Source organism: Saccopteryx bilineata, chromosome 3 (assembly GCF_036850765.1).
Source record: "Saccopteryx bilineata isolate mSacBil1 chromosome 3, mSacBil1_pri_phased_curated, whole genome shotgun sequence".
NCBI lineage: Eukaryota > Metazoa > Chordata > Mammalia > Chiroptera > Emballonuridae > Saccopteryx > Saccopteryx bilineata.
This window is the reverse complement of record NC_089492.1, coordinates 126,914,496-126,939,178: the sequence shown is the minus strand read 5'-3', so window position 1 is coordinate 126,939,178 and position 24,683 is coordinate 126,914,496. Positions and strand designations below refer to the sequence as shown.

The 24,683-nt window shown below is 37.6% G+C and overlaps 1 long non-coding RNA gene and 1 pseudogene across 2 annotated transcripts in view; one reads left to right on the top strand and one right to left on the bottom strand.

Moving 5' to 3' along the window:
• LOC136330476 (uncharacterized) overlaps positions 1-24,683 on the bottom strand; it is a 57,935-nt gene that overhangs the window by 25,658 nt on the left and 7,594 nt on the right. For both annotated transcript variants that reach the window (XR_010730312.1, XR_010730313.1), the window contains exon 2: positions 6,026-6,089. This is a non-coding gene — a long non-coding RNA (uncharacterized lncRNA). The remainder of the gene's footprint in view (positions 1-6,025; positions 6,090-24,683) is intronic.
• Positions 7,792-7,909, top strand: LOC136332546 (U2 spliceosomal RNA; annotated as a pseudogene).

Below are 24,683 nucleotides of genomic sequence, written 5' to 3'. Positions count from 1 at the left end.
ATGGCATCTTAGTGCAGTTGGGCTGCTTCCATGGCAACTGAAGTTTAAAAGAGTGAGTATTCCATCAATCCAATAATGCAGCAGGTTAAAGCTGCATTGCCATTTATGACCTGCCTAGGAAGTTATGCAAGCCCATCTGAACACAAAAGAAACTTAGACTCCATGTATTGACGGGGCAGTGGCAGTCATATTGTTGAAGAACATGTGGAATTTGGATTTGGTTACAACTGATTTTGGAGGCAAATGTTATCTAAACAATATTATGCATTTTGATCCATGAACATGGCATATTTCTCCACTTATTTTGGTCTTTAAAAATTTGTTTCACCCTGACCAATTAGCTCAACTAGTTAGAGCATCATCCCAATATGCCAAGGTTGTGGGTTTGATTCCCTGTTGGGGCACATAAAAAAATCAACCAGTGAATGCATAAATAAGTGGAACAACAAATTGATGTTTCTCTCTTTCTCTCTCTAAAAATCAATAAATAAATTTAAATTTTTTCAATTTTTTTCTTTTTAATATTTTGTATTTTTCAGTGGAGAAATCTTGAACATCTTCTGTTACATTTATTCCCATCTATATAGTTGGTGAATTTAATGCTGTTGTATATAGGATTTTTATTTCATTTAAAATTATTTATTGCTAGCACATATGATTTTTATATTTGACCTCGTATTTTGTTAAATCACTTATTAATTCTGTTTGTACATTCTATTGAATTTCATACATGTGCAATCATGTCATCTATAAATAATGAAAGTTTACATCTTTCTTTCCAAGCTTTGTCCTCTACCCATATAGACTCCACAATGTTCAATGGTGACAGTGAACATCCTTGCCTTATTCTCAGTCTTGTAGAAAAAGCATTCATTGTTTCTCCATTAATTGCAATATAAGCTGTAGGTGTTTTGAGAAATATTTCAAACAGTTTAAAGAAGTTCTTTCCTATTCCTAGTTATTTGAGAATATGTTCAATTTTATCAAGTTTTTGTCTTCATCTATTGAAGTTTTTTTCTCTGTTCTGTTAATTCATGAATTACATTGATTTTTGCTATGTTAAACCAAACTTACATTCCTGGAATAAATCCCACTTTGTCACGATGTATAATCTTTTAAAATATATTTTCTGGGTTCTATTTGCCAAAATTTTATGTAAAAGTTTAACTCTATTTTAACTTAAAAGTTTAAATCTATTTTTATGAGAGATATTGGCATAACTATCAGTAGTGCCCCCTTTCACTCTAAGTAGAATAAATTTAATGATCACCCTAATAAATACTGTTTTCTTGAATTTTTTGAATTTGTAACCTTCCTAAAGTTTTCTCCTAGTTCTACAATAGATTGTTCAAAGTCTTCAAAATCATAGCCCCTAACCCTGGCGGGTTGGCTCAGCGGTAGAACATCAGCCTGGCATGTGGAAGTCCCAGGTTTGATTCCTGGTCAGGGTACACAGGAGAAGTGACCATCTGCTTCTCCACCCCTCCCCCTTCTCTCTCTCTCTCTCTCTCTCTCTCTTACTCATTCTTTTTTCCCCTCCATGGCTCAAGCGGTTTGAGCGAGTTGGCCCCAGGCACTGAGAATGGCTCCATGGCCTCCACCTCAGGTGCTAAAATGGCTATGTTCCTGAGCAATGGCCCCAGAGCAACGCCCTCTAGTGGGCTTGCTGGGTGGATCCCAGTTGGGGCACATGCAGGAGTCTGTCTCTGCCTCCCCACCTCTCACATAAAAAAAAAAAAATCATAGCCTGTTTTTTTCCTTCTTCTGTAAGTTTTTCCATATGTCCAGTTTTGAGATATGAACAGTAGGATTTCATTTTCTTATTTTCTTTCAAGACCAGATGTTGGTCATCAATCAGTGTAAGTATGTTGTTGCCTTTGGCCACACTGTCAGTCCACTGTGTGATGGTCATTTTTTCAGATCCAGAGTACAAGATGACTATGAATAGTGTCCAGACCAATTTTCAGTCTGTAGCAGGTGTGAACCTAAGATGTCTCCATTCACCTGAGGTAGCACATCCTCCCATTTGGTTCTCTACTCCTTTGACCAGTGGAGTCACCTGCAAAGCTGCAATTGACAGTGTGCTCTGCTATTAGAGATCTTCCTGTCACCACCCTGCCCCTTAGTGTTTAACTTGTAAATATTACACCAGGATATAGTACAAAATTGCTGGTTCTCCTTTCTCCCATCTCTCCCCTCCCCCACTATATACACACTCTGACAAGTGATTTCCTGGGAGGTGCTATCTCCAAGTAAATATAGTATTAGCACCCTCAAAACTAGCAGTGCCTTAATAATACTGTACTGCAAATTTGAAAGTTGCTAAGAGAGTAGATTTTAAAAGTTCTCACAAGAAAAATATTTTTTTAACTATATAAGCTGACAATGTTAATTAGACTTACTGTGGAGATAATTTTGCAAGGTATGTAAATATCAAATCATTATGATTTGAACCTGAAACCAATATGACATTATATGTCAATTATACCTCAATAAAAATATTTTAATTTTTAAAAAGCAGCACTTTCATGGCATGTGGGTACCCACCTAGTGTTCTAGTTGGCACAGACCTTGGGTTTTCTGTCTGTAACAAAAAGGGGGAAAGGGCTTCCCACTGACTTCTATTACATTATAAATAACCTGCATAGGTTTGTACCAATTCAATATGTTCCACTTTAAATTAATAAAAATGTCTCTCAGAATCTGGCTAGTTAGAAGTTTCTAGTGTCCTTTTGAATTCTTGTCTTTTCTTGTTTTCATAAATATCATAAGTTGGGAGAGTCTACCGCATATACTTTTAGCCAAATGGCATTTAAAGCCAGAATTCATTTCTTTATGGCTACCTATTTTACATATGTGTTTAGATCTGTCATTAGAGAGAAAGGCAAGGCTCCAGAAATCTGTGAAATAGAACTGTTTGTTTTTGGTTGGGCATGAATGATATAAAGATAATATCCATGACCCATTTACACAGGAGATGTTACTGCATTGACTTCAGCACAAAGAGACCTTCTTTCAGGTCTCTTCCTCTGGCCCCCTCATGGCAAGTTCCCTTTCTAACCATTGGGCAACCATCTTTCCCATCAGTTGAAAACTCCTAGAATGTAGACTTCGCTTGGGGTGTTCTCTGCAAAGTGAAAACTGGGGTCACGGCTGCTTGTTTATCAAGTATCCTTCCTCAGTTTATTCTTTTAAAAACATTTGATCAGCCTGACCAGGCGGTGGCACAGTGGATAGAGCGTCGGACTGGGATGCAGAGGACCCAGGTTCTAGACCCCAAGGTCGCCAGCGCAGGCTCATCTGGTTTGAGCAAAAGCCTACCAGCTTGAACCCAAGGTCGCTGGGTCCAACAAGGGGTTACTCAGGCTGCTGAAGGCCCATGGTCAAGGCACATATTAGAGGGCAATCAATGAACAACTAAGGTGTTGCAATGCGCAATGAAAAACTAATGATTGATGCTTCTCATCTCTCTCCATTCCTGTCTGTCTGTCCCTGTCTATCCCTCTCTCTGACTCACTCTCTGTCTCTGTAAAAAAATACATAAATAAAGAAATAAATAAAATTTTAAAAAAAACATTTGATCAAGTAGTTAATGTTGGAAAAGTTCAACAGAAAGGGTGGTCTGTAAGAAGTTTTTGCTCAGCAAGAGAAACTGATAACAAAATAAACAGAAAGCCAACTAAATGGGAAATGATATTTTCAAACAACAGCTCAGATAAGGGCCTAATATCCAAAATATACAAAGAACTCATAAAACTCAACAACAAACAAACAAACAATCCCATAAAAAAATGGGAAGAGGATATGAACAGACACTTCTCCCAGGAAGAAATACAAATGGCCAACAGATATATGAAAAGATGCTCATCTTCTTTAGCTATTAGAGAAATGCAAATCAAAACAGCAATGAGATACCACCTCACACCTGTTCGATTAGCTATTATTAGCAAGACAGGTAATAGCAAATGTTGGAGAGGTTGTGGAGAAAAAGGAACCCTCATACACTATTGGTGGGAATGTAAAGTAGTACAACCATTATGGAAGAAAGTATGGTGGTTCCTCAAAAAACTGAAAATAGAACTACCTTATGACCCAGCAATACCTCTACTGGTTATATACCCCCAAAACTCAGAAACATTGATACGTAAAGACACATGCAGCCCCATGTTCATTGCAGCATTGTTCACAGTGGTCAGGACATGGAAACAACCAAAAAGCCCATCAATAGATGACTGGATAAAGAAGATGTGGCACATATACACTATGGAATACTACTCAGCCATAAGAAATGATGACATCGGAACATTTACAGCAAAATGGTGGGATCTTGATAACATGATACGAAGCGAAATAAGTAAATCAGAAAAAACCAGGAACTGCATTATTCCATACGTAGGTGGGACATAAAAGTGAAACTAAGAGACATTGATAAGAGTGTGGTGGTTACAGGGGGGGGGGGGGGGGGAAGGGGAGAGGGAAAGGGGGAGGGGGAGGGGCACAAAGAAAACAAGATAGAAGGTGACAGAGGACAATCTGACTTTGGGTGATGGGTATGCAACATAATTGAACGACAAGATACCCTGGACTTGTTATCTTTGAATATATGTATCCTGATTTATTGATGTCACCCCATTAAAAAAATAAAATTATTAATAAATAAAAAAATAAAATAAAAAAAAGAAAGGGTGGTCTGGTAGGACCCACCAGAAGTAGAGGTGAGCACTTAATTAAATAACCTAATCCATAGGGGCCAAGTAGCCTTACTCTGAGTACAAGTGCCTTTATTCTTATCTTAAACAAACAAAAACACCTGTTTTTCAAAAACTGAAATTTTGAAGTTGCAGGGCTGACAGATTTTTCCAAAATATGTTGGGCAGTGGAAGTTTTATGATTTTGTTTTGGTGTTAGTTTCTGACAAGAGTGTTTGGGGTTATTAGAAGATTTAAGGAATTTTTCAAAGCTTAAGTCATTCACTCATCCATTGAATGAATATTTATTTGAATCAACTGCTTTCTAGACTGTGTTAAGTATATAAACTTCTAATGGGGGATGGTAGGCAAAACCAACAATTTTGGAAGTTCTTATGTAATTATAAATGTGTTATGGTATAATAGTTATAAATTTAGAAGAAAGAAGTTTTACTTTTCCTATTTTCAAATTAAATATTGCTTACAAACCCACTGGCCCAAGTTCATGAAATCCACCCTAGTGAGCCCTGCTGTTCTTGAGTTGGTATCATTCAGGAAAACAGAGTGGGGCCCCATTCCTCAGGCTGGGTTACTCCCGCTTTGGCTGACCTTTCTCTTGACCCACATTACCCTGCAGTGGTAGCCCTTTATCCTGGAGGGTCCACTCTCTCTGTCCAAGTTTGACCATCACTATCCCCACTGAAGGGAGTTTGCAGACTTAGTGCCTGAACTCCACAGGCACCTTAGCAGTTGTCTACTGGAGGCATTACGACACCAGAGATGACATCTTGTGGTCAGGCTCAGAGAATCAGCAATCTTCACCAGCCCTGATCCTTCATCCTTCATGGTTCCAATGCCCACTTTGACTCCTGCCCCCAACCAGGAGGCCCAGGGCCTCCACCTTTTTCTGAGGATCCTTCTACTTAACACTGCAGGACACTTGTAAGCCCAAGAGAACCTAGTGAGCGGGGTGGGGCGGGGGGAGCATCCTATCTTCACTCTGGGGTTACACAAAGTACTCTGAGATGGGGACAGAGGAAGTGCTATGAGGTCGCTTGAGAAGCCTGCAGGGCACTGTCAGAGTTCATGTCTCTGTGTCTGAGGATCGGAGGAGCTGCCTAAGGAGAGGGACTGTGGCTGAGCTGTGAAGGTGAGTAGGAGTCAACCAGGAAAGTTGTAGACTTGGTGGCACGAAAGGGCATATCTGTATGTGTGTGTGTGTTCTGAGGCTGTAGTAAAGGTAAGAGGTTTATTAATAGAATTAGGAGGAAGACATTTTGATGGTGAGGACAGCTTGGTGAGTAAGGCTATTTCACTCGCCTTTAGATATTTCTTACCTTCTTTGGATTTCCAGAGACATTCCCAAGGGAACAGGTGCTGATTGTTTCTTTTCAGTGAATTCTGCAAGAGCCAGAAAATTCAGAGATGTTTCCCAAATTTTAGATTGCTTAGAATGATCCACAGAATCAAATCACTAAACCTGTTCCAGACTCTTCTTTATTCTTATTTTGATTTTTTTCCAATCCTTCACCACCAGCATCCATGTGAGAACATGTTTGGAGTTGGGATTCCTGTGTGTAAAGGTCTGCACAGGTAGAACCCCTCCCAAGGGGAGGGCATACTTGTCATTCTTCATTCTCTTAGTCACTAGGTTCTCTAGCTCCTCTGTAGCTCCTTTTGGCTGTAATGAATTCAAAGAGTTATTTAAAAATTGTTCCTTTCTGTCTCTCTCTCTCTCTCCCTCAGTTTTTTTTTACAAGTTTTTAAAAATAAGAAAATGGGCCAAAATTAGAAAAATAAATAAATGAAATAAAAATAGAAAATGGGCAAAGCCAGCTTTCTTTTCAGAATTCAAATGTAGAACAAATGGGGAAAGGAAGGTACCTAACCTTCCCAAGTTTTAGCCCCCACAAATAATGCACCCAATCGTTACAGTTCCAACAGCCCTTCTGCTTATACTCCATCTTCCCCAACTTGGTTCCAAGTTTTATCTATATATCCAAGTATGCCACAGTCCATGGTTATGTAAAAAGAAAAGGCCTTCCTGGCTATTGTCATAAATTGCTTTAGCTTACTTACCCCTTCCACTAGCTAGCAAACTACAAAGAGGGTGGGGTGGAGCATGAGCTGTACCGAGTGTGATGTAATTCATGAGGACCACTCAGTCCTTACAGGAATCTGGTTGCTAACATTTTTATCATCTGCAACGATGACTCCTGACTATTATTTCCTGTGACAAATGGGGGGGGGGAGATACCTTTCTTTTTCATGCAAGTAGTACAAAAAACAGCAGTTTCATCAGCTGAGCTACAGGAAGACTCCAAAGAGGCCAAAAAGCTCTGAGAGCTGAATAAGTAAGAACACAACAGGACCGTGTCTTTACTTCCTCTGTGCCAAGAGTTCTGATGGTGTCCTCTTCTGGAAAGATGGCCTACAATAGCAAAACAGTGACTTCTGTTTCACTTGTGGCAGGTACAATAGGAGGGAGGAACAAATGTTTACTGAGCCCGCTGGTAGCCAGGCCCTGGATTTGGTGTTCAGAAGGCCAGAGTTCACCTGCTTGCCCTGACACTTCCTAGCTGTGTGACCCTACACAAATCACTTAGTCTCTCTGAGTCACAGTTTACTCATCCATAAAATGGGGATACATTAGTAGCTTCACCACTTATGGTTAACGTAAGGATCAAATGATATAATGATTCAGAAGCTTTTTGTAAGTGGTACCAGGAGAGGGAAATTTTGGTTATCTTATTCAGTGTGATCCAACAGCAATACCACTGAACCTGTTTTACCTAAGCGGCTCCCTCCAGGGGAATTCCAAAGCCTTGCCCAACTGGACAGGCAGATCAACCGGCAGATTCCTGTGTGGCACGAGTAGGGCTGTGATAGCTGGCAGGCCAGATAGCTAGCGATACTGCAGCCAAGGATACCACAGGCAGGCACATTTGCTCTTAGATCTGGGATACAGTTTCAGGACACAGGTAAAGACTGGGTCATGGCCAGACACTGGATCATGCTGAGCTGTTTACTACTATATTTGCAAACATGTGCCAACAAGTTTCTATGAATGCTCACAAGAAAAAATATTAAAAACCAGTGGTCCATCTCTCCTCAGCCTTTTGGCTAAGATCAAGTGTCATATCTGTTCTCATCAGTTAATAAATACCAGAGGTCCAGTTTATGAGATTAAAAAAATAAAATGACAGCATCAAGTATCTTTCAGACCAAGATAGAAGTCAAAGGATTTTTGTTGTTGTTATTAATTGAGAATGACATCCACACTAAAAGGAAAAAAAAATCAGGGGACTCATACCTGAATAGAGGCCAACTAACTTTAGATTTTTTTATTAAAAGAAGATAAAATGTGAACATATTTTCTTAAAAGTAAGGGCAAAATATAAAATTTCACTCATTAAAATGGAGTTTAAGAATCATTTGAATGCTTAGTTCCCTGTATTGCTGGTAAACAGAGGGGGAGAGAGAGAGATGGTTGAAGAACAAGGACAAGAGGGAGGCAGGTAAGGGGACACCTGTGAGGCAGCACAGAGAATGAGCTAAAACAGACAGAGCACAGGGAAAGAGGAGTCCACAGAAGGGTCTAAAGCTAGCGTGGAGCCAGAGAAACTGCTCTTGCCACTTGAAGCACGGACCTCCAAATGAGCGATTGCTAACTTTGGTTTTCTGATTATTTCTCAGAACCGTCACTTCTGCTCAAGAAATAGCTCACCTACCTGTTTTTGGAATAAATGCTTTTTTCCATTAGAACTTGGAAAATTTTTTATGTATGAAGCAATGGCTTAAGTTTTAAAAATGTTCCTCCCCTAATCCTTAAGTGAGAAGAAGGGAGGCAGAGTGACAGACTCCTGCATGCACCCTGACCCGGATCCACCAGGCAAGCCTCTTACTGAGTAATGATCTGCCCATCTGGGGCCATTGCTCCATTACTCAGCAACCAAGCTATTTTAGTGGCCTGAGGTAAGGCCATGAAGCTATCCTCAGAGCCTGGGGCCAACTTGCTCCAACCGAGCAACGACTGTGAGAGGGTAAAAGAGAGATTGAGAGAGAGAAGGGAGAGAGGGTGGGATGGAGAAGCAGATGGTCACTTCTCCTGTGTGCCCTGACTGGGAATTGAACCCAGGATTTCCACATGCCAGGCCGATGCTCTATTGCTGAGCCAACTGGCCAGGGCTAAGAATGTTCCTTGTGTGCTCTTAGTTAGATCTTAAAATCCGTTGTTTATTTTTTTTCTCTCTATATATATTCTTGCAGGTGACTAATAAAAACTCAATAGATAAAAAGAAGTGCGAATATATGGTCTCACTGGACTGGACTGCTTTGTGTCAGATCCTCAGAGAGTCAAATCTAAAAGGAATTCTTAGAAGAGATGACTCAGGAATCTTTAGGATCTTAAATTTAACAAGCAAATGTCACTTCAGATATTTGCCTCCAAAGATGTTAGTAACAGGTAAGATTTGACAGGACAGAGGATGATAACATGGATATAAATTAGTGGTCTCACCTTTCCCTTTTCCATAGCATTCATATATATATACCACATCCCCATTGGGGACATTTCTCGTCACAGGTGGCTATTCTTAATCTCACACTGCTAGAAGAGTACATCAGACTCTGTGGATAGGGTCAGATGTGGGGTGCAAAAGCCTTTCCCCAAAGTTTCTATGTCCAGCTGCTTTGTGAGCTACTGTTACTATGGTAGTTACTCAAGAACAAGTTGTTATCAGACAGAAGTTGTTGACCCCACAAACTACATTCCAGTCCTATACATGCACCAGTTCAGCCTCATCTTCCCAAACTGGGCAAACGCTATAACTGTCTATTCCATATGAGCCGACAAAAGTTGCAAGTCACAGCAGTGACAGCCACCATACATTGAATGGTTTCCATGCATTGGGCTCTGATTATACCCTTAATAAACATTTCATTTCATTTTCATTAGTGAGTGACCCTATGTATTGAGTGTTATGATTATCATCATTTTATAGATAAGGATATTGGCAATCAGAAAAGTTCAAAAAATTGTCCATTAGTACCAGAGCTAATAAGTGAACCCAGAAGCCACGAAAATCCATCCAATTTTCACTATGCCAGAATGCCCTTCAAGAGATCATGCCCTATAGTCTCAGGAGTCTTAGATTCCCCTGTCTGATGAAACTGCTATCCCTTTGTAGGTCTAATTTCCTAATTTTGAATGAGCTTCTGAAGGAAAAAAAAGAGTATTCCACTGTGTGGGAAGTTGGACTGAAAGGAGGGAGGAGGCAGTGCGGCCATGAATATGTGAGTGCTTCTAGCCTATAATGAGCTTATTGCAAAAGGTCAAAGGTCAATTGCTCCAGCTGACCATGGTTCAGGGAATGCCCCATTCCCTAGGGTAATGAATGGATAAGTCAGGGGCCCAGTCAGTCACTGTTACTTCTTAGCCTTTAAGCTATAAATCTAAAAAAAAAAAAAGTAATAATAAACAAGGGAAGTTCTTTAAGACTCCTTTAGCAATCTAGTCTGATTGATTTTTATTCAGGGAAGATGCCAAAAAATATCCACTCACTACAATTTGTTTTTTTGTAAGAAACGGAAAAGAGGGAAAACTCAAATATTTTTGCTGTCCTTCATTTGAACATTTCTAATACAAAGTAAACAGGGGACCTCTGTCCTTTGTGTTGGACAGTGGCAAACACAGGGCCCTTGTTGAAGGAGTATGGTATCGGCCCATCACAAGCCCCAGCGCACACTGAGGCCCCTGTGTCCAGGAGGGTAAGATGGGCCCCGGCGGCCTCTGATTCCTGCCCACACTGGTGCAGCAGCGCAAACAGTTGGTGTTCATACTTCATCTCTCCCTCCACAAAAGAGAAGCCCTCTCATCTCTCATCTCAGCAACTCTGATACCCACCCAACTGCATTCTCTTCTTTGCCTTTCTTTCTGAAACAAATCAGCTTGTTTCTTATTACAAAATTGAAACAAATTCATTGTAGAATATTTAAGTAGGGGAAGTAACGAGAAAAATTGACAAAGAACCCCTGAGATGACCCAAGTCAAAGTGTTAAGCATTTTGGTATATCTATAGCATTTATCTGTTTCTCTATGCATGTATATTATATTCATGGGGAGGGATAACATTGGGATCATACCATATGTTTCTTAGGAATGTGTTGTAAAAAATCACCAAAACAGTCAGTTGGATTAAATGTAAAGATGGTAGAATAAATATAGATGAATACAGGGTGGGCAAAAGTAGGTTTACAGTTGTTCATATGGAAAATAATACAAGAATAAACTCTGTATTTTATGTACTCACAGCTGTAAGCCCATTTTTGCCTACCCCTATATTTATATCAGATATTGTTAACCTGGTGCCCATGCATAAGCTTTAGAGTGCCTATAAATGCATATAATAATATGCACAATTTGGCATACTGTTGATATATAGATATAGATCAAGATATATAGACACAGCTATATATGGAGAGAGAATCATCAGATTCTCCAGGATATATGTGATCCAAAGAGCCAACAATTTACGTACATTAATTTGGCTGGCAGAAAATAACCGATAGAAAACAGCCTACCACACAGCTGGTAGCAATTTAAACTTTTTGTAGGGCAGTTTGGACACTCCGTGTGTGTGTGTGTGTGTGTATGTGTGTGTGTGTGAGAGAGAGAGAGAGAGAGAGCTATTTAAAATAGCCATAAGATATTATAAAGTTAAAGTAATGCAAAAATCCTGGGAACCAAGAATATAAAAGCTTTGCAATATGATAAAGGCATTATTTCAAATCAGTAGGGGAAAAGTAGATTAAAATAATTAGCATCAAAAACTCTTCTTTGCCTGACCAGGTGGCAGCGCCGTGGATAGAGCATCGGACTAGGATGCCAAGGACCCAGGTTCGAGACCCCGAGGTTGCCAGCTTGAGTGCGGGCTCATCTGGTTTGAGCAAAAGCTCACCAGCTTGGACCCAAGGTCACTGGCTCAAGCAAGGGGTCACTCAGTCTGCTGAAGGCCCGTGGTCAAGGCACATATGAGAAAGCAATCAATGAACAACTAAGGTGTCACAATGCACAACGAAAAACTAATGATTGATGCTTCTCATCTCTCCATTCCTGTCTATCTGTCCCTGTCTACCCCTCTCTCTGACTCTCTCTCTGTCTCTGAAAAAAACAAAAAACAAAAAAAAAACCTATTCTTCAAAAGGACACACTAGATCAACTAGATTTAATAGATATCTTCAGAACCTTTCACCCTAAAGCAGCAGAATATACATTCTTTTCAAGTGCTCATGGCACATTCTCTAGGGTAGAACACATGTTAGGACACAAAACGAGTCTTAATAAATTTAAGAAGACTGAAATCATATCAAGCATCTTTTGTGACCACAATGGCATGAAACTAGAAATCAACTATAATAGAAAAACTGAAAAACACTCAAACACTTGGAAACTAAATAGCATTTAGTTAACAAATGGGTTAACAATGAGATCAAGGAAGAAATAAAAAATTTCCTTGAAACAAATGAAAACAAACATACAACTCAAAATTTATTGGACATAGCAAAAGCAGTCTGGAGAGGGAAGTTCATAGCACTACAAGCATACCATAAGAAGCTAGAAAAAGCTCAAATAAACAATTTAACCCTGCATCTAAAAGAACTAGAAAAAGAACAGCAAGCAAAACCCAGAAGAAGTAGAAAGAAGAAAATAATAAAGATTAGAGCAGAAATAAATGACATAGAGGCTAAAAAAAAAAAAACAATACAGAGGATCAATAAAACCAACAGCTCATTTTTTGAAAAGACAAACAAGATAGATAAACCTTTAATGAGACTCACCAAGAAAAAAAGAGAGAGGACTCAAATAAATAAAATTAAAAATGAGAGAGAAGTAGGCCCTGGCCGGTTGGCTCAGCGGTAGAGCACCGGCCTGGCGTGCGGAAGTCCTCGGTTCGATTCCTGGCCAGGGCACACAGAAGAGGCGCCCATCTGCTTCTCCACCCCCCCTCTCCTTCCTCTCTGTCTCTCCCTTCCCCTCCCGCAGCTAAGGCTCCATTGGAGCAAAAGATGGCCCGGGCGCTGGGGATGGCTCCTTGGCCTCTGCCCCAGGCGTTAGAGTGGCTCTGGTTGCGACAGAGCGACGCCCCGGAGGGGCAGAGCATCGCCCCTGGTGGGCGTGCCGGTGGATCCCAGTCGGGCGCATGTGGGAGTCTGTCTGACTGCCTCCCCGTTTCCAGCTTCAGAAAAATACAAAAAAAAAAAATGAGAGAGAAGTAACAACTGACACAGCAGAAATACAAAAGATTGTAAAAAAAAAATACTATAAAGAACTGTATGCCATAAATTAGACAACCTAGGCAAAATGGACAAATTCCTTGAAACATATAATCTTTCAAAAACAAATAAGGAAGAATCAGAAAACCTAAGCAGACTGATTTCATCAAATGAGATTGAAACAGTTATCAAAAAACTTCCAACAAAGTCCTGGGCCAGATGTCTTCACAGGTGAATTTTACCAAATATTCAAAGAAGAACTAACTCCTATCCTTCTCAAGCTATTTCGAAAAATTCAAGAGGAGAGAAGACTTCCAAATTCCTTTTATGAGGCAAGTATAATATTAATTCCAAAACCAGGCAAAGACAATATAAAGAAAGAAAACTATAGACCAATATCCCTGATGAACTTAAATGCTAAAATTCTCAACAAAATATTAGCAAACCGGATCCAAAATACATGAAAAAAATCATACATCATGATCAGGTGGGATTTATTCTGGGGAGACAAGGCTGGTACAATATTTGCAAATCAATCAATGTGACTCAGCACATAAACAAAAGGAAGGATAAAAATCACATGATAATATCAATAGATGCAGAAAAAGCATTTGATAAAATCCAGCACCCATTTATGATCAAAACTCTCAGCAAAGTGGGGATACAGGGATTATACTTCAACATGATAATGGCCATCTATGACAAACTGACAGCCAACATCATACTCAATGGGCACAAGTTAAAAGCAATCTCCTTAAGATCAGGAACAAGGCAGGGGTGCTCCCTTTCACCACTCTTATTCAACATAATTCTGGAAGTCCTAGCCACAGCAATCAGACAAGAACAGATAAAAGGCATCCAAATTGGAAAAGAAGAAGTGAAACTATCATTATTTGCTGATGATATGATACTGTACACAGAAAACTCTAAATTCTCAGTCATAAAACTACTGGACCTGATAACTAAGTTCAGCAAGGTGGCAGGACATAAAATCAATATTCAGAAATGAGTGGCATTTTTATACACCAACAATGAACTGTCTGAAAGAGAAATTAAGAAAACAATCCCCGAGAAGCCACTGCTTAGGAGAGGACCGGATGCAAAAGATGGCTTGGAACTGACAATCTATTACAAAGGAAAAAAGCTGTGATGAAAACCCTGAAAGAAGTGACCAGGATATCCAGTCTGTCTCAGTGGTATTCCTAAGAAAAATCAGGAGAGTGACGTCACGGAAATGGCGCCGTGAGAAGCGCGTCCGACAGCTCTCCCCTAAATCACAACAAATTTATCAACTAGAAACAGAAAAATTTATCCTCGGAGCATTCCGGAGTTCCACACAAACTGAAAGCAAAAGGACTGTTATCACTTGAATCTGAGAGACGAGGGTGTGGAGGAATCTACCGCAGCGACGCTCATTCAAGCCGCCAGGGAGTGCGCCCGCGTGCTATCAATAAGACCACCCTCAGATGCCGATAAGAAAGAGAAAATCGAATATTATGGATACAAAAGAAAGAGAGGTAACACAAATAGATGTGGAAAAATCTATGGAGAAAAGACTTAACATATTGGAAGCCTTGGAGCTAAATGACAGAGAATTTAAAATAGAAATCTTAAAAATACTCAGAGATATACAAGAAAACACAGAAAGGCAATATAGGGAGATCAGAAAACAACTCAATGAACACAAAGAATATATTACCAAGGAAATTGAAACTATAAAAACAAATCAAACAGAAATGAAAAACTCAATTCACGAGCTGAAAAACGAGGTAACAAGCTTAGCTAACAGAACAGCCCAGATTGAAGATAGGATTAGTGAAATAGAAGACAAACAACTTGAGGCACAACAGAGAGAAGAAGAAAGAGACTCAAAAATAATAAAAAATGAGAAAGCCCTACAGGAATTGTCTGACTCCATCAGAAAGAATAACATAAGAATAATAGGTATATCAGAGGGAGAAGAGAAAGAAACTGGAATGGAGAATATACTCAAACAAATAATAGATGAGAACTTCCCAAGCCTGTGGAAGGAACTAAAGCCTCAAATTCAAGAAGCAAACAGAACACCAAGTTTTCTTAACCCCAACAAACCCACTCCAAGGCACATCATAATAAAGATGACACAAACCAATGACAAAGAAAAAATTCTCAAGGCAGCCAGGGAAAAGAAGAGTACAACATATAAAGGAAGGCCTATTAGATTATCATCAGATTTCTCAGCAGAAACTCTACAAGCTAGAAGAGAGTGGACCCCAATATTTAAATCCCTGAAAGAGAGGAACTTTCAGCCAAGAATACTATACCCATCAAAGCTATCCTTCAAGTATGAAGGAGATATAAAAACATTCACAAATACAGAAAGGATGAGAGAATTTATCAACAGAAAGCCCCCACTCCAGGAAATACTAAGGGGGGTTTTCCAACCAGATTCAAAGAACAAAAGAAAACAACACCACAAGTAACAGCTCCACCAAGAACACAATAAAACCAAACTTAAACTGTGACAACAAAGGAAAAAAAGGGGGGAGAGGATGGAGATTAACAGTAGCAAAGGACGATGAAGTGCAGAAATACTTATAAGATAGGGTACTACAATGAATATGGTAGGTACCCTTTTCATTACTTAATGGTAACCACCCTTAAAAAAACCACCACAAAAACACTTGACTTAAAAAAGGTAGCAACAGAGGAAAGAAGTATGGAACACAAACAAACAAAAACAAATGATAGAAAAACGAAAGAGAAGAATCAAACTAGATACAAAACTAACAGAAAGCAATTTATAAAATGGCAGTAGGGAACCCACAAGTGTCAATAATTACACTAAATGTAAATGGATTAAACTTACCAATAAAAAGACACAGAGTAGCAGAATGGATTAAAAAAGAAAATCCAACTATATGCTGCCTACAAGAATCACATCTAAGCAACAAGGATAAAAACAAATTCAAAGTGAAAGGCTGGAAAACAATACTCCAAGCAAACAACACCCAAAAAAAAGCAGGCGTAGCAATACTCATATCAAATAATGCTGACTACAAGACAGAAAAAGTACTCAGAGACAAAAATGGTCATTTCATAATGATTAAGGGGAAGTTGAATCAAGAAGACATAACAATCCTTAATATATATGCACCAAACCAAGGAGCACCAAAATATATAAGACAGCTACTTATTGACCTTAAAACAAAAACTAACAAAAATACAATCATACTTGGAGACCTCAATACACCGCTGACGGTTCTAGATCGGTCATCCAAACAGAGAATCAATAAAGATATAGTGGCCTTAAACAAAATACTAGAACACCTGGATATGATAGACATCTACAGGACACTTCATCCCAAAGCGACAGAGTATACATTTTTCTCTAGTGTACATGGAACATTCTCAAGAATTGACCATATGTTGGGCCACAAAGACAATATCAGCAAATTTAGAAAAATTGAAATTGTACCAAGCATATTTTCTGATCATAAAGCCTTGAAACTAGAATTCAACTGCAAAAAAGAGGAGGAAAAACCCATAAAAATGTGGAAACTAAACAACATACTTCTAAAAAATGAATGGGTCAAAGAAGAAATAAGTGCAGAAATCAAAAGATATATACAGACAAATGAAAATGAAAATACGACATATCAGAATCTCTGGGATGCAGCAAAAGCAGTAATAAGAGGAAAGTTCATATCGCTTCAGGCCTATATGAACAAACAAGAGAGAGCCGAAGTAAACCACTTAACTTCACACCTTAAGGAACTAGAAAAAGAAGAACAAAGACAACCCAAAACCAGCCGAAGAAAGGAGATAATAAAAATCAGAGCAGAAATAAATGAAATAGAGAACAGAAAAACTATAGAAAAAATCAATAAAACAAGGAGCTGGTTCTTTGAAAAGATCAACAAAATTGACAAACCCTTGGCAAGACTCACCAAGGAAAAAAGATACAGGACTCAAATAAATAAAATCCAAAATGAAAGAGGAGAGATCACCACAGACATCATAGAAATACAAAGAATTATTGTAGAATACTATGAAAAATTATATGCCACCAAATACAACAATCTCGAAGAAATGGATAAATTCCTAGAACAATACAACCTTCCTAGACTGAGTCATGAAGAAGCAGAAAGCCTAAACAGACCAATCAGCAGGGAGGAAATAGAAAAAACTATTAAAAATCTCCCCAAAAATAAAAGTCCAGGCCCAGACGGTTATACTAGTGAATTCTATCAAACATTCAAAGAAGACTTGGTTCCTATTCTACTCAAAGTCTTCCAAAAAATTGAAGAAGAAGCAATACTTCCAAACACATTTTATGAGGCCAACATAACCCTCATACCAAAACCTGGCAAGGATGGCACAAAGAAAGAAAACTACAGACCAATATCTCTAATGAATACAGATGCTAAAATACTAAACAAAATACTGGCAAACCGAATACAACAACATATTAAAAAAATAATACATCATGATCAAGTGGGATTCACCCCAGAATCTCAAGGATGGTTCAACATACGCAAAACGGTTAACGTAATACACCATATCAACAAAACAAAGAACAAAAACCACATGATTTTATCAATAGATGCAGAAAAGGCTTTTGATAAAATACAACACAATTTTATGTTTAAGACTCTCAACAAAATGGGTATAGAAGGAAAATATCTCAACATGATAAAGGCCATATATGATAAACCATCAGCCAACATCCTATTAAACGGCATAAAACTGAGGACTTTCTACCTTAAATCAGGAACAAGACAGGGTTGTCCACTCTCTCCACTCTTATTCAACGTGGTGCTAGAAGTTCTGGCCAGAGCAATCAGACAAGACAAAGAAATAAAAGGCATCCATATCGGAAAAGAAGAAGTAAAGCTATCACTTTTTGCTGATGATATGATCCTATACATTGAAAACCCGAAGGACTCCACAAAAAGATTATTAGAAACAATAAACCAATACAGTAAGGTCGCAGGATACAAAATTAACATACAAAAGTCCATAGCCTTTCTATATGCCAACAATGAAATATTAGAAAACGAACTCAAAAAAATAATCCCCTTCACGATTGCAACAAAAAAAAAATAAAATACCTAGGAATAAACATAACAAAGAACGTAAAGGACCTATATAATGAAAATTACAAAGCATTGTTAAGGGAAATCGAAAAAGATACAATGAGATGGAAAAATATTCCTTGTTCTTGGATAGGAAGAATAAATATAATCAAAATGGCCATATTACCCAAAGCAATATACAAATTTAATGCAATTCCCATCAAAATCCCTATAACATTTTTTAAAGAACTGGAACAAAAAATCATCAGATTTATATGGAACTATAAAAAACCCCGAATAGCCAAAACAATCCTAAGGAAAAAGAATGAAGCTGGGGGCATTACAATACCTGACTTTAAACTATATTATAGGGCCACGATAATCAAAACAGCATGGTATTGGCAAAGAAATAGACACTCAGACCAATGGAACAGAATAGAAAGCCCAGAAATAAAACCACATATATATGGTCAAATAATCTTTGATAAAGGGGCCAACAACACACAATGGAGAAAAGAAAGCCTCTTCAACAAATGGTGTTGGGAAAACTGGAAAGCCACATGCAAAAGAATGAAACTCGACTACAGCCTGTCCCCGTGTACTAAAATTAATTCAAAATGGATCAAAGACCTAAATATAAGACCTGAAACAATAAAGTACATAGAAGAAGACATAGGTACTAAAATCATGGACCTGGGTTTTAAAGAACATTTTATGAATTTGACTCCAATGGCAAGAGAAGTGAAGGCAAAGATAAATGAATGGGACTACATCAGAATTAAAAGTTTTTGCTCAGCAAGAGAAACTGATATCAAAATAAACAGACAGCCAACTATATGGGAACTGATATTTTCAAACAACAGCTCAGATAAGGGCCTAATATCCAAAATTTACAAAGAACTCATAAAACTCAACAACAAACAAACAAACAATCCAATAAAAAAATGGGAAGAGGACATGAACAGACACTTCTCCCAGGAAGAGATACAAATGGCCAACAGATATATGAAAAGATGCTCAGCTTCATTAGTTATTAGAGAAATGCAAATCAAAACTACAATGAGATACCACCTCACTCCTGTTAGATTAGCTATTATCAACAAGACGGGTAATAGCAAATGTTGGAGAGGCTGTGGAGAAAAAGGAACCCTCATTCACTGTTGGTGGGACTGTAAAGTAGTACAACCATTATGGAGGAAAGTATGGTGGTTCCTCAAAAAACTGCAAATAGAACTACCTTATGACCCAGCAATCCCTCTACTGGGTATATACCCCAAAACCTCAGAAACATTGATACGTGAAGACACATGTAGCCCCATGTTCATTGCAGCACTGTTCACAGTGGCCAAGACATGGAAACAACCAAAAAGCCCTTCAATAGAAGAATGGATAAAGAAGATGTGGCACATATACACTATGGAATACTACTCAGCCATAAGAAATGATGACATCAGATCATTTACAGCAAAAAGGTGGGATCTTGATAACATTATAAGGAGTGAAATAAGCAAATCAGAAAAAAACAAGAACTACATGATTCCATACATTGGTGGAACATAAAAATGAGACTAAGAGACATGGACAAGAGTGTGGTGGTTACCAAGGGTGGGGGGGGAGGGAGGACATGGGAGGGAGGGAGGGAGAGAGTTAGGGGGAGGGGGAGGGGCACAGAGAACTAGATAGAGGGTGACGGAGGACAATCTGACTTTGGGTGAGGGGTTTGCAACATAATTTGATGACAAAATAACCTAGACATGTTTTCTTTGAATATATGTACCCTGATTTATTAATGTCATCCCATTACCATTAATAAAAATTTATTAAAAAAAAAAAAAAGAAAAAAAAAAAAAAAAGAAAACAATCCCCTTCACTATTGCAACCAAAAAAATAAAGTACCTAGGAATAAATTTAACCAAAGAGGTTAAAGACTTGTACTCAGAAAATTATAAAACATTGATGAAGGAAATCAAGGAAGATACAAACAAGTGGAAGCATATACCATATTCATGGATAGGAAGAATAAACATCATTAAAATGTCTATATTATCCAAAGCAATTTATAAATTCAATGCAATTCCTATTAAAATACCAATGACATACTTCAAAGATAGAACAAATATTCTAAAAATTTATATGGAACCAAAAAATACATGAATAGCCACAGCAATCTTGAAAAAGAAGAATAAAGTGGGGGGTATCACACTTCCTGACATCAAGTTATACTACAAGGCCATTGTACTCAAAACAGCTTGGTACTGGCAAAAAAAACAGGCATACAGATCAATGGAACAGAACAGAGAACCCAGAAATAAACCCACACCTATATGGACAATTGATATTTGACAAAGGAGGTAAGAGCATACAATGGAGTAAAGACAGTCTCTTTAACAAATGGTGTTGGGAAAATTACTTGCAAAAAAATGAAACTGGATCACCAACTTACACCATTCACATCAATAAACTCAAAATGGATTAAAGACTTAAATGTAAGTCATGAAATATCTTGGAAGAAAACATAGGCAGTAAACTCTTCGATATCTCTCATAGCAATATTTTTGCTGATTTATCTCCACGGGCGAGTGAAATAAAAGACAGGATGAACAAGCGGGACTATATGAAACTAAAAAGCTTTTACACAGCAAAAGGCCATTAACAAAATAAAAAGACAACCCACACAATGAGAGAATATATTCGCCAATATGTCTGATAAGGGGTTAATAACCAAAATTTATAAAGAACTTGTAAAACTCAACACCAGAAAGGTAAACAATCCAATCAAAAAATGGGCAAAAGAAATGAATAAACACTTCTCCAAAGAGGACATACAGATGGCCAATAGGCATATGAAAAAATGTTCAACGTCACTAATCATTAGGGAAATGCAAATTAAAACCACAATGAGACACCACCTCACACCTGTTAGAATGGTGCTCATTAACAAAACAACACATAATAAGTGCTGGCAAGGGTGTGGAGAAAAGGGAACCCTCCTACACTGCTGGTGGGAATGCAGACTAGTGCAGCCACTGTGGAAAACAGTATGGAGATTCCTCAAAAAATTAAAAATGGAACTGCCCTTTGACCCAGCTATCCCACTTTTAGGAATATATCCTAAGAATACCAAGTCACTGATTCAAAAGAAGAAATGTACCTCCATGCTTATTGCAGCATTGTTTACAATAGCCAAGATCTGGAAAGAGCCCAAGTGTCCTTCAGTGGATGAATGGATTAAAAAGCTGTGGTGCGTATACACAATAGGATACTATGGGGCCGTGAGGAAGAAGGAAATTTTACCTTTCATGGTAAAGTTTCCAGGTAATGGATGGACCTGGAAACTATCATGCTAAGTGAAATAAGCCAGGCAGAGAAAGAAAAATATCATATGACCTCACTCATTTGAGGAATCCAATGAACAATGTGAACTGAGGAACAGAACAGAGGCAGAGGCGGGATCAAAGGGACCGGAGGGAAAGTGGAAGAGAAGATGAGATCAGAGAAGGGAAAGAGATCAGTGAAATTATTTATATATAACACAGCATTATAGAGAACAGGACAGCAAATCCTGGAGGGAAGAGGGGAAGACATTGGAAGGAGGGGGCAGAGGGAAACATGGGGGTGGGGAGAGATATATTCGGTGGACACTTGAATCTATGTAAACACAATAAATTAAAATCATAAATTTAAAAACAAACAAACAAAAAACCTCTTCTTCACCATCAAATCAAATTTATGGAGAAGGTTAGAAAACAGTGGTTAGATTAGCATCCTTGTTTGGGTCCTGCCTCTAATAGGATTGCTTCTAATATTTTCACATGAAGAATTTTATTGATGCTAATTGACATAGGTGTTCCCTACATTAATGAAATAGTGTATTTCTAGTGAACTAAGAACTTTTCCTACAACTATAGGGATAATTAAGTTTTATCTTTGATTTTAAAATGTTAAAATAATTTTTGTAATTATGTGTGGGATGGATGTTACCTAGATTTATTGTGATAACAATTTTATAATATATACAATAACTAATCATTTGTTGTACATCTGAAACTAGTATGTTATATATGCCAATTATATTTTCATTTTTAAAATGTAATTATTTAATATTATTTAATAAAATACTACCCAAATTAGCAGAGAATGCTTGACTTGGTCATAGTATATTATGTTTAATAATATTTTAAACATAAATCCAAATCAAATAATTTGGATTTGATTTGCTAGCATTTTGTTTACGTTTTTCTCTATTCTCTTAAGTTTGGTCTTTGGTTTTCACTTATTGTTTTTGCTACTTTTGTTAGTTTGAGATATCAGGGTTGCTTCAATGGGAAAAACTGAACTGGGATATTTTTTATTCTTTTTTATGTTCTGGAATATTTTAAACAGCAAGAACATTAAATTCCTTAAGGACTAAAAGAAATTTACTTTATAACTCTGTGGAACAGGCATCTTTTACGGAGTAATTATATTATATTTAACAACTTTTCAATTCTTTTCTGATTATTAATCTTTTCAAGTTTCTAATTTTTTAATGTTTATTTTATTGATTTTAAAGAGAGAGGAAGGGGGAGAGAAAGATTGAGAAAGGAACATCAACCTGTTCCTGTTTGTGCCCTTATCAGGGATCGAACCAGCAACCTCTGTGCTTCAGTATGGTGCTTTAACTAATTAAGCTATCTGGCTATGGCTCAAGTTTGTACTTCTTTTTAAGTCAAGTTGGCAAGTGTATTTTCCTAGAAAATTTATTCATTTTAATGAAAAATTTCAAATTTAACATTGAGTTATGCATACTTTCTTATTAGAAATATTTTTTTCACATGTTCTGTCCTGCTTCTCATTCCCAACACTGTACACTTAAATTTTTTTCTTCACTCTTCATGATTAATCTTACCATTTTTATTATTCTTTTCAAAGACATTCTTTCACTTACTCTTTGATTATTGCCTTTGCTAAGCCATTATGTTTTGCTTTGTGACTCCACATTTCTGCTTTCCTTAGATTATTTTTGCTTTCAATTAAAGTTAAATTGTCACTTCATTTTGTCTTATTATTTCTAAATAATAAAATAAAATCTGTGGCTAAAATTTTTTTTAATATGTTTGGCTGAATCCCAAACATTTTTATTTGAAAAGAATGTATTTATATTTGTATAGTAGGAAATCTTGATTTGTATATATTAATTATATTTCTCAAATGTATCATAACTTTACTAAATATTTATACTTCTGAGGTGTCACAGAGAAATGCTCAATGTATCCATTATCTATTGCTGTATAACAAAACACCCCAAAATTGAATGGCTTAAAACAATGATATTTTACTATTCCTCATGATCTTGTGAGTTGGATGGATTTACTGTAATAACTGAATTCAACTGGTGGATTGGATGGGGACTGGGTTCAGGAATGGTGGCTTGTCTCTGCTTCATATGGCCTCTCTTCTTCTGGTAGATTGGGCTTCTGCTCAAGATGGCAGAAACATTCCAAGAGGACAAACCCTAATGCACAATGGCTTTGAAGTCTCTGCTTGTATCATTTGGTTTACCGAAGTTTCACTGAACTATAAGCAAGATACACGGCCAAACCCAGACCCAATGTGGGAGGGAAATAACCAAGCACAGGGTAACAGGAAGTAGGCTTCCTTGGGGGTTACCATTAATGTGACAATGTACGGCACAAAGGGATCATAATTTGGCCTCGTAGTTTACTTCATATTCCTAACAGTTTTGACCAAATGACCATTTATATAATTATATATTAATTTTTTTGCTCAAACTTGCTTTCTCATAATTATATTACCTCATCAGATTTCTTCTGATTTGCATTTATAGGGTAATTATATTTGCTGTTTATATCACTGTTTCTTAAAAGCCTCTACTTGGATTTTGTATTTTTAAAGGGGAGTTAAAACTATAGGTGCTAGTAATTCTGTTTAAAGCAGGAATAGTAACAGTGTAGTTCTTTTTTTAAAAATTTTATTAATTTTAATTTATTGCGTTAACATGGACTCAAGTGTCCCACTCAATATAACTCCCTCACCCCCACCCCCTACTCACCATTACACCCCCTTTGCCCCCCTCCTCCTGACTCCCTCCCCCTTTCCCTCTAGGATTTGCTGTCCTGTTATCTGTATCTATGTGTTATGTATAAATATATATAATTTCACTAATCCCTTTACCTTCTCTGATCCCATCCCTTCATCCCCCTTCCCTCTGACTGCTGTCCCTCTGGTCCCTGTGACCCCACCTCTGCCTCTATTCTGTTCCTCAGTTCACTGTGTTCATTAGATTCCACATATAAGTGAGATCATATGATATTTATCTTTCTCTGCCTGGCTTATTTTACTTACAATAATAATCTTCAGGTCCATTCATGCCATCGCAAAAAATAAGATTTCCTTCTTTTTCATGGTCACATAGTATTCCATTGTGTATATGTACCAGTTTTTTAATCTACTTGTCCACTGATGGACACTTGGGCTGTTTCCAGATCTTGGCTATTGACATTTGTGCTTACTTCTACCATCTGATCATATATGTTTTCTGGCTTTTACATTTTTTGGACTTTTTCTTTTATTCTCTTTTTGCTAGCATTATCTGTCTATGTCTCTATGTCTCTATCTATCTACCTATCAATCTCTCTGTCTGTCTATCTACCTATAATCTATA